The following is an 8,225-nucleotide window of genomic DNA, read 5'->3' as shown; positions in this document are numbered from 1 at the left end:
ACCGTTGCCAGCAGTTCTCCCTGAAAATAAAAAACCTAACATAAGTCTTTTCAGAGAAACTCAGTAGAGCTCCCCTGGAGTGCATCCAGTCTGCCTGGGCACAATACTAAAACTGAGGTCTGGAGGAGGGGCATAGAGGGTGGAGCCAGTTCACACCAATTGAAATATACATTGTATTCTCATTAAGCAACAAACAAGTCAGGCAACTTATGGTATATTATTGCAGACCTCTAGAATTAATAGCTGCATTATACAGTAATTTAAATGCAGATAGTAAATTTATATACCTCAAATAAAAACACAGATGTGGTCAGCAGGAGACACATATTTTACCTTGTTGGAAAAAGGTATGTTCCTGAATAAATGAAATGTTCCTGAATAGCAGCAATAGAATCTCTGAACTACAAATACAGTTGGTAGTCAGCATGAGAGAGCAGCCAGGATGTCTGTAACTATGCATGAGACCCAGATTTTACCTTGGAAAAAAGTATGTTCTTAAATAGATGGAATGCATACCTAAAAGTATAAATACATACCTCCCAACATGACCCTCTCCAGGAGGGACACAATGCTCTGCTTCTGGACTTTTCTCAATTTATGATTGATGTATTGAACAGGATCCGTTTAAATTGCCAGATGTCGGGATTCTGGCGGTCAGGAGGCCGACGCCGGAAATCCCAACAGCCAGCAATGCCGTCAGCCGGAATACCGGCACACAGGGACTATTTCCACTCGTGGGTGTCTATGACACCCATAGAGTGGTAATAGAACCTGTGGTGAGTGCAGTTCACCACCAATCTCGCAGCATTGCGAGCTGTGCTGACAGTCGGCATCCCGCCTGGCGGGAATACGTATGTAATCTGTATTGAACAGGTTAATGGATAAGAAAGGTGTTTCAGCACAGGTGATGGCAATGATAAATTAAGAGGGAATCCAGAAGCAGAGCTTTACTGTTCCTCCTGGAGAAGGTTATGTTGGGAGGTATGGGAATGTTCCTGAATAGATGAAATGACTGTGTGCTCCACTAGGCCTCCTGCAATTGTGAGAGAGACACAGTCACACACTAGAATGCCCTCCCTGTGGATGGTGGGATTCTCTGTGAGAAGAGAAGCCACTAATGTGTCAGTCGGTGGCAGCTGTAACCGCTCATGTCCCCAGAGATCAGCAGTGTGGCCCAGCCGCAAATAGTGTAGTCCCGGGACTGTCAGTGCAAAGCAGCCAGCATCTCATGCCCAACCCAGCTTGGGAGTGTAGTGGAAGCTACGGAGATGCCACCTAGTTTTTCAGTAGCTGGCTGGTTACTTGATTGCTGTGCCATGGGATGGTAGTGAAGTATAGGACAGGCAATTTACTGGAACTTTGGAAGCACCCCAAATGAGTCAGGATAATTGTAGAAATTTGAAATTCAGATTGCTTTGATTTAATGTCGCTGTTCTTGCCGTAGTGCCAAGACAAGAAGATCATTTCAATGTCCTGCTGGTGTCTTTTTCAAGATGTAGTATAGTTTGAAGTTTACACCAGGATGTGTATTTATTCAGTAGCATTGCTGATGTATTTACACACATCACCTGTATTCAATCAAGAATTCACATAGTGATATCAGTGAGTTAATATTCCTATATTATAATATTCCTATAGGGAGAAAGCATGGGAGTATCTAAACAAGTGGCAATGCACATATTAGTATAATCTGTATGAACAGATAATCACACATAAATTGTTGTATTAAAATTAAACGGTACCAGGTTGGAATAGTGAAATAAATTCAAATGAAAATAATCCCTTGAGAAGATAGAATGAGGGTACTTAGCGACCACTGGTGTTAATATATCAATAAGTTAAATTATAAGCATATTAAATTTAAAAGTTTAACAAATATATTTTATTACAGACAAAATACATAAAAAATGTATATATATAAAAAAGGCTTGAAAGATGATCAGAACATAAAATACACTATGTTCGGTTATATAAAAAAAAATTACTATTTCTTAAAAAAAATTTTTTTTATACAAGTATAAAGAGGAGGTATATCTCATCTTTAAGGTGCTGGAGGTCACAGTGAGGGAAACCCAATGCGTTTCGTCCTAAAACTTTATCAAGGGGTTCTGTTTGCTGTGACATGGCTCTTACTTATACCCAGAGCCGGCCCTAACCAATATGATGCCCTAGGCAAGATTTTGTCTGGCGCCCCCTAGCACCACCGCTGGTTCCGCCTCTGACCATACACCTCTTTCCCAGCACCATCACCCTTTACCCATAGCAGTCCTTATTTTGGGGTTTGTACCCCTATATTTTAAATAGGAACAGGTCACACATTTGGTGCACAGCCCAAAAAGGGGTGTGTTTTTGCTGGCAAGGGGCATGGCCACACAATAGTAACCCCAATTCCAATTACGCCACACAGTACTGCAACTTCATTCACATTTGATCATGCGATAGTGTCCATAATTCATTTTACATCCCACAGTAGTATCAACCTTATAAACGTTACTTCTCACAGTAGAGCTACTTATTCACATTAAATCACACTGAATTGCTCCTTATTCACATTACACCACACCCTATTGCTCTTTATTCACATTAGACGACACAGTAGTGCCCTTTCTATACGCAAAGCCACATAGTAGAGCACCTTATTCACATAATGCCACACATTAGTAATGCATTTATACACCTAATTCCACACAGTAATGCCCCTTACACATATGAGACACCTTATTAATGTCCTTATAAACATAATGCACCTTACACATTATGACAACCTTTATTAATGCCCTTTTACACATAATGTTCCTTACACATATGCCACACATTATTAATGCCCTTATACATATCATGACACACATAGTGCCCCCTACACATTTGCTGCACATTATTAGTGCCCCTATACACATAATGACACACATACAGTAGTACCCTGTTACACATATGCCACACATTATTAATGCCCTTATACACATAATGACACATACAGTAGTACCCTGTTACACATATGCCGCACATTATTAATGCCCTTATACACATAATGACGCACATAGTGGCCCTTACACATATGTTGCACATTATTAATGCATTTTTACATGACACACATAATGCTCCTTACACATATTCCGAACACTACTGCACAACTAACCCACTCACATGCACACAGCACTCACACTTCCACTAACACTGTGACCTCTGCCTCTGCCTGGATACAGATATGTCCTCATAAATCTTACCTCAATGCTAACGCCGGGCACACCTTTTTTATGAAAATGCATCTTATTTGCATTGTTATGTGGCTAGGATGCACAAGCAGCTTCTACTGATTACAATGATATGCAGCATGCCTATATACTGTGTGAGACTGTGGCTGTAGAACATAGGCATGCCGCATACCATTTTAATCAGCAGAAGCTGCTGATGCCCCTGGGCATATCAAATGCCCTAGGCAAATGCCTAGTTTGCCTATGCCTATGGCCGGCTCTGCTTATACCCCTAACAATTAGGTATACAGTTGCGACTTCACTTCCTGTACTTAGTAATTAAATTATGATACTAGAGCATTATGGCATTCTATATATACTAGCCGACACAGGACAGCATAATTTTTTAACAGTTCTTTATTGAAGGTGGCATTTCCGCCACACTGCCTGTGTCTGTGCCTTTGTACTGGGCATGCATGCACTTCTGCCCCACTTCCGGCTCCTCTCTGCGCATGTCCAGAGGACGGTGAGGCCGTGGAACATGCATCTCTTCCTGTGATGTGTACTAGTCGGGCCCAACACTGCTTAGCTTCCAAGATCAGAAGAGATTGGGCATTTCCAGGGGGGGTTGGCCGTACATATGTATTTTTTTATTTTATTTATAGAAACAAGTGAAATAAATAGGTGAAACAAATAGAGAGAAGGGGTGACTAAAGGTAAATATTTAAAATTGGGAATGGGGGATAGTACAGGATATTCTTCAAGAAGACAGCACCTCTACAGGAATGGAGCTATCTTGTAGTTGTCGTTGAATCCAGGAGGGTGCATGGTTTGGAGCTGGAAGATCCAAAACATCTCACATCTGGAAAGTTTATTCACCAGATCGCCTCCTCTTTCTCCAAGCTTCACCAATTTGATCACCTTTATAGGTCAAATCTTCTGGATTGGAGTTGTGTGTTGAAGTGCCTGGATATTGCATTTGAGTGTCCACTTTGTTTTTTTATGTAGCGAATATGCTCCTGAATGCGAATCTTGAATGGTCTCTGTTTTCCCGACATATTTTTTTCCACATTTGCATTCCAAAAGATAGAGGACAGAAGTGGTATTGCAGTTCATAAATTCTTTTATTTTGTATTCCTTTTTCTCATTAGCATCGCTGAAAGTTTTCCTGTTTGGGTGAAGTTACTTGCAGATGATGCAGCGTCCGCGTTTGTGTGATCCTGTACACTTTGGCATGATTTGGGTACAAGTTAACTTTCCTGGTAGCATACTGGGTGCCAGCAAGTCCATGAGGTTCTTTGATTTCCTAAAGATAATCTGAGGTTTTGGCAGGAGTATTTATTTTAAAATGGGGTTCATGAGTAAGATGTCCCAGTGATTTTCAAACTGAGTTTCTTATAACTTTCTCATGGCGACTGTAAGTGGTGATGAAGGCTACCTGTTCCTTCTTCTGCCCTTTGTCCTTATATTCCAGTAGTTTTTCTCTGTCAGTGTCCCTTGTTTTCATAATGGCTTCATAAATAATTCCCGTTGGATAATTCTTCTCCTCAAATCTACTCCTGTACACCTCAAACTGTGTCTCGCAATCTTCTACTGTGCTGCAATTTCTCTTAATTCTGTGGAATTGGGAATATGGGATGTTCTTCCATTTTTTCAGGTGATTGCTTTTGTAAAGTAGGTAGCTGTTTGTGTCTACTTTTTTTGATGTAGTTCTTCGTGATTACTTTACCTTCCACTCCTGCTAGTATCAAGTCAAGGAATTTGATAGAGTTGGTGTTGGATAAATATTCTAAAAATGAATAAAAGAGGTCCAAGTTGCCATCCCATATTATTAAAATATCATCGATATACCATTTATAAAGAACGATATGTTCTTTAAATCTGTGGGAGTTGCAGATAAAAGCCTGCTCCTAGCACTCCATAAACAAGTTTGCAAAGTTGGTCGCAAAAATAGTCCCCTTAGCTGTTCCACAGCACTGTGAGGAGGCTGGGGGCAGCCCAGCAGATTCCAGAGTCCTAAGCTTGCCCCCAGCGTGACGTGGGCAGCATCACTTTGGGGACGTGACCTAACGGGACCAAGGCCATGCCCCAAGGGTCCCGATCTGCCAGTTTTCCCAGTGCTTGGAGATGATGTCATCTCCAAATGCCGGGCAGGAGACACTGCACCTGGGTACAGTGTAAACGGAGGCGACCTGGGATATTCCCGGGTCAGCGCCGTTGTGGAAAAGGGGTCCATCTCGGGTCTGACCTGGCTTGGAACCGTGTTCCAAATCCCGGGTCAGACCAGAGACTTCTAGTGGAAAAGGGGTATAAGAGATCCAGCATAATTCTTGCCTGCACAGCATTCTGAATCGGTCACCGGTTCTGATTGTAGCTTGTATTTAGAAAAGTACTTGGAGACGCTGTGTAACAAAGCGCTGTGAGTAGACCTTTGTGAGCCAATGATTGCTGCTCTGACAAAACAGACAGACTCTCACAAATTCCAGCTCCTCCATAAACTTGGAGGCTTATTACATTTAGCACCAAGTGTGAGAAAGGCATAACTTTCTTTCCAAATAACTTCTTGTATAAGATTAAGGAAGTGAGTTGTGTCTTGAAGATGAGACCTTAGCTGTGCAACCCCTTATAAAACCAGGTTTGTTGGGCACTAGGTTCATGGATATCATCAGTCCACTGGCGTGTGGCTATAGTTAAGCATGCACAAAGCCTGAGCTTCTATAATTGACTGGGCATTAGGCTCAGGTGACTCAAGTTTCAGTTAAACCATTGAGGGCCATTGCTATTGTTGTAAGTGCAATAGAAAGGCGAGTGTACAGGAGCAGAGTATTGTCTATTGGTGGGAAAGGATGATGTTAGAGGGTCTGCAGAACCATATGAAGATATCACATGACTAAGGAAAGCTTGGATTTTCTGAGTCAGTAAAGCGAGGGATAAGGAAAAAAGGAATGTCGTGTGTCTTTGGATAAGCAGTTTTGCACACCATGATACTGCTCAGTTCAAGACATTTTCGCAATCTTCAGATAAAATATCACTGTCCACAAGGAGTTAAAATTTTTGTTGTGCATCTTGTCAGGATGGCCGAGCGGTCTAAGGCGCTGCGTTCAGGTCGCAGTCTCCTCTGGAGGCGTGGGTTCGAATCCCACTTCTGACATTTGTTTTATTTTTTTAAGTTCATTAATGAAAAAGTAGAGATTGAAGATGTTTCAGTGTTATAGATGGATGCAGGGCTATGTTTCATTCTAGTAGATTCTATATATATTAAATGAAGCTGCTTTATGTCATCTCCTCACTGTTCTCCCTCACTTGGACTGGATGTGATGGTTAAGGATCTGCTGCTGCATAACTGATTGGGAAATGAATCAGCAATAGCTTTAATCTACGATACTTCTCATTCAAATACAATGTGCCAGTGACACTCAGAAGTGCTCTGTCCTGCACTGCGGTGCAATGTCCATTTCTGTTAATTAAATTACCCACTTGTAAAGTCCAATATTCAAGACTTATCTGCTCTCATTCCTAAATTGGGTGTTCTGTTACTGACATCCATTAATTCAGAATTTACACTATGATCACCACAAGTCTCAGCCTCTGTCCCCAACTACCTGACAAATTTTTTGATACGATGATGAACAAAGAGTTGTCAGAAAATGTTTTATTTCATTTTCAGTGGGTTATGTGTTTTTCAGAGATGTGACACAGAAATTAATAATTGGTGAAATAGAGGTGAGCTTTGAAAGCACTAAAAGGATCTGCCAAAACCCGGGATCGAACCAGGGACCTTTAGATCTTCAGTCTAACGCTCTCCCAACTGAGCTATTTCGGCTGTGAGGTACAATGTGGAACACATCAGAGTGAAGTGACACAAACCATCTTTCTGTTAACAGATTATGAATCATTTACAAAATATGTCAGCAAGAGGAAGAGAATAAAATGAGGTAATGAGAGGACACTTTACCTCTGCATATTAATGCTAACAAGTTGGTGACTGGCCAGTTGATTAAGCGATTCTCACTGAATTGTGCCATCGTAGCCACCCTCTCTGCTGTATATTGCCAGTAATCGCCTCATTGCAGAGCGGGTGGTGTGGCTACAATGACGCAATTACGGTCACCAAATACCCCATTCCGCCTCCTTTATAGTGCTCTGCCTCCACCCCACCACCTTTGACGCATCCTACCTCTGCCCCACCTCCCGACTGAGCCGACCTGGCTGCTCTTTCCCGGAAAGAGCAGCCCGGATGTCTGTAGCTATGCATGAAACCCAGATTTTACCTTGTTGGGAAAAAAAAGTATGTTTTTAAATAGATAGAATGCATACCTTCCAATATAACCCTCTCCATGAGGGACACATTGCCCTGTTTCTGGACTTTTTTCTTCATTTATGATGGCCGACACCTGTATTGAACAGGTTAATCATTGGATAAGAAAGGCGTTGCCATCACCTGTGCTGAAATCAGTGGCATCACAAGGCGGGTGCGGCCCGCACCCGGGTGTGACGCCTGGAGGAGGGTGACACCAAATGTCAGCTCCTCCGCACTGACAGGAACCAGGTGCTGCAGTGAGAAAGTCTCCTACAGCACCCGGCTCCTGTCACAGAAGAGGAGCCGACAGCAGACGGAGACTCGCTCTGGGGGAAGCCCAGCATCTCCGGAGATGCTGGGCACGCCCCCCAGAGTGATGATTCCGGGATCCCCACAAAGCCACGCCCGCTAAGTACAAGACCACGCCCCATTTTGCCGCGATCACGGCAGGAGATCAGGGGCGCGCACCGGGTGTCACCACACCCGGTGACGCCTCTGATGGCAATCATAAATTATGAGGGAATCCAGAAGCAGAGCTTTCTGTCCCTCCTGGAGAAGGTCATGTTGGGAGGTATGGGAATGTTCCCGAATAGATGAAATGACTGTGTGCTCCACTATGCCTCCTGCAATTGTGAGACACAGTCACACACTAGAATGCCCTCCCTGTGGATGGTGGGCTTCTCTGTGAGAAGAGAAGCCACTAATGTGTCAGTCGGTGGCAGCTGTAACCGCTC

The 8,225-nt window shown here is 42.9% G+C and overlaps 2 non-coding genes across 2 annotated transcripts; one reads left to right on the top strand and one right to left on the bottom strand.

The window, feature by feature from the left end:
* The first annotated feature begins 6,259 nt into the window (after positions 1–6,259).
* TRNAL-CAG (transfer RNA leucine (anticodon CAG)) lies at positions 6,260–6,342 on the top strand. Its single transcript has one exon. It is a non-coding gene; the product is annotated as a tRNA-Leu (tRNA).
* Positions 6,343–6,941: 599 nt separating this feature from the next.
* Positions 6,942–7,014, bottom strand: TRNAF-GAA (transfer RNA phenylalanine (anticodon GAA)). Its single transcript has one exon. It is a non-coding gene; the product is annotated as a tRNA-Phe (tRNA).
* Positions 7,015–8,225: the final 1,211 nt, after the last annotated feature.

The sequence above is a fragment of the Pseudophryne corroboree genome, chromosome 10 (genome assembly GCF_028390025.1).
Source record: "Pseudophryne corroboree isolate aPseCor3 chromosome 10, aPseCor3.hap2, whole genome shotgun sequence".
NCBI lineage: Eukaryota > Metazoa > Chordata > Amphibia > Anura > Myobatrachidae > Pseudophryne > Pseudophryne corroboree.
Note: the sequence above shows the minus strand (reverse complement) of the source record. Positions and strands in the feature narration are given on the sequence as shown.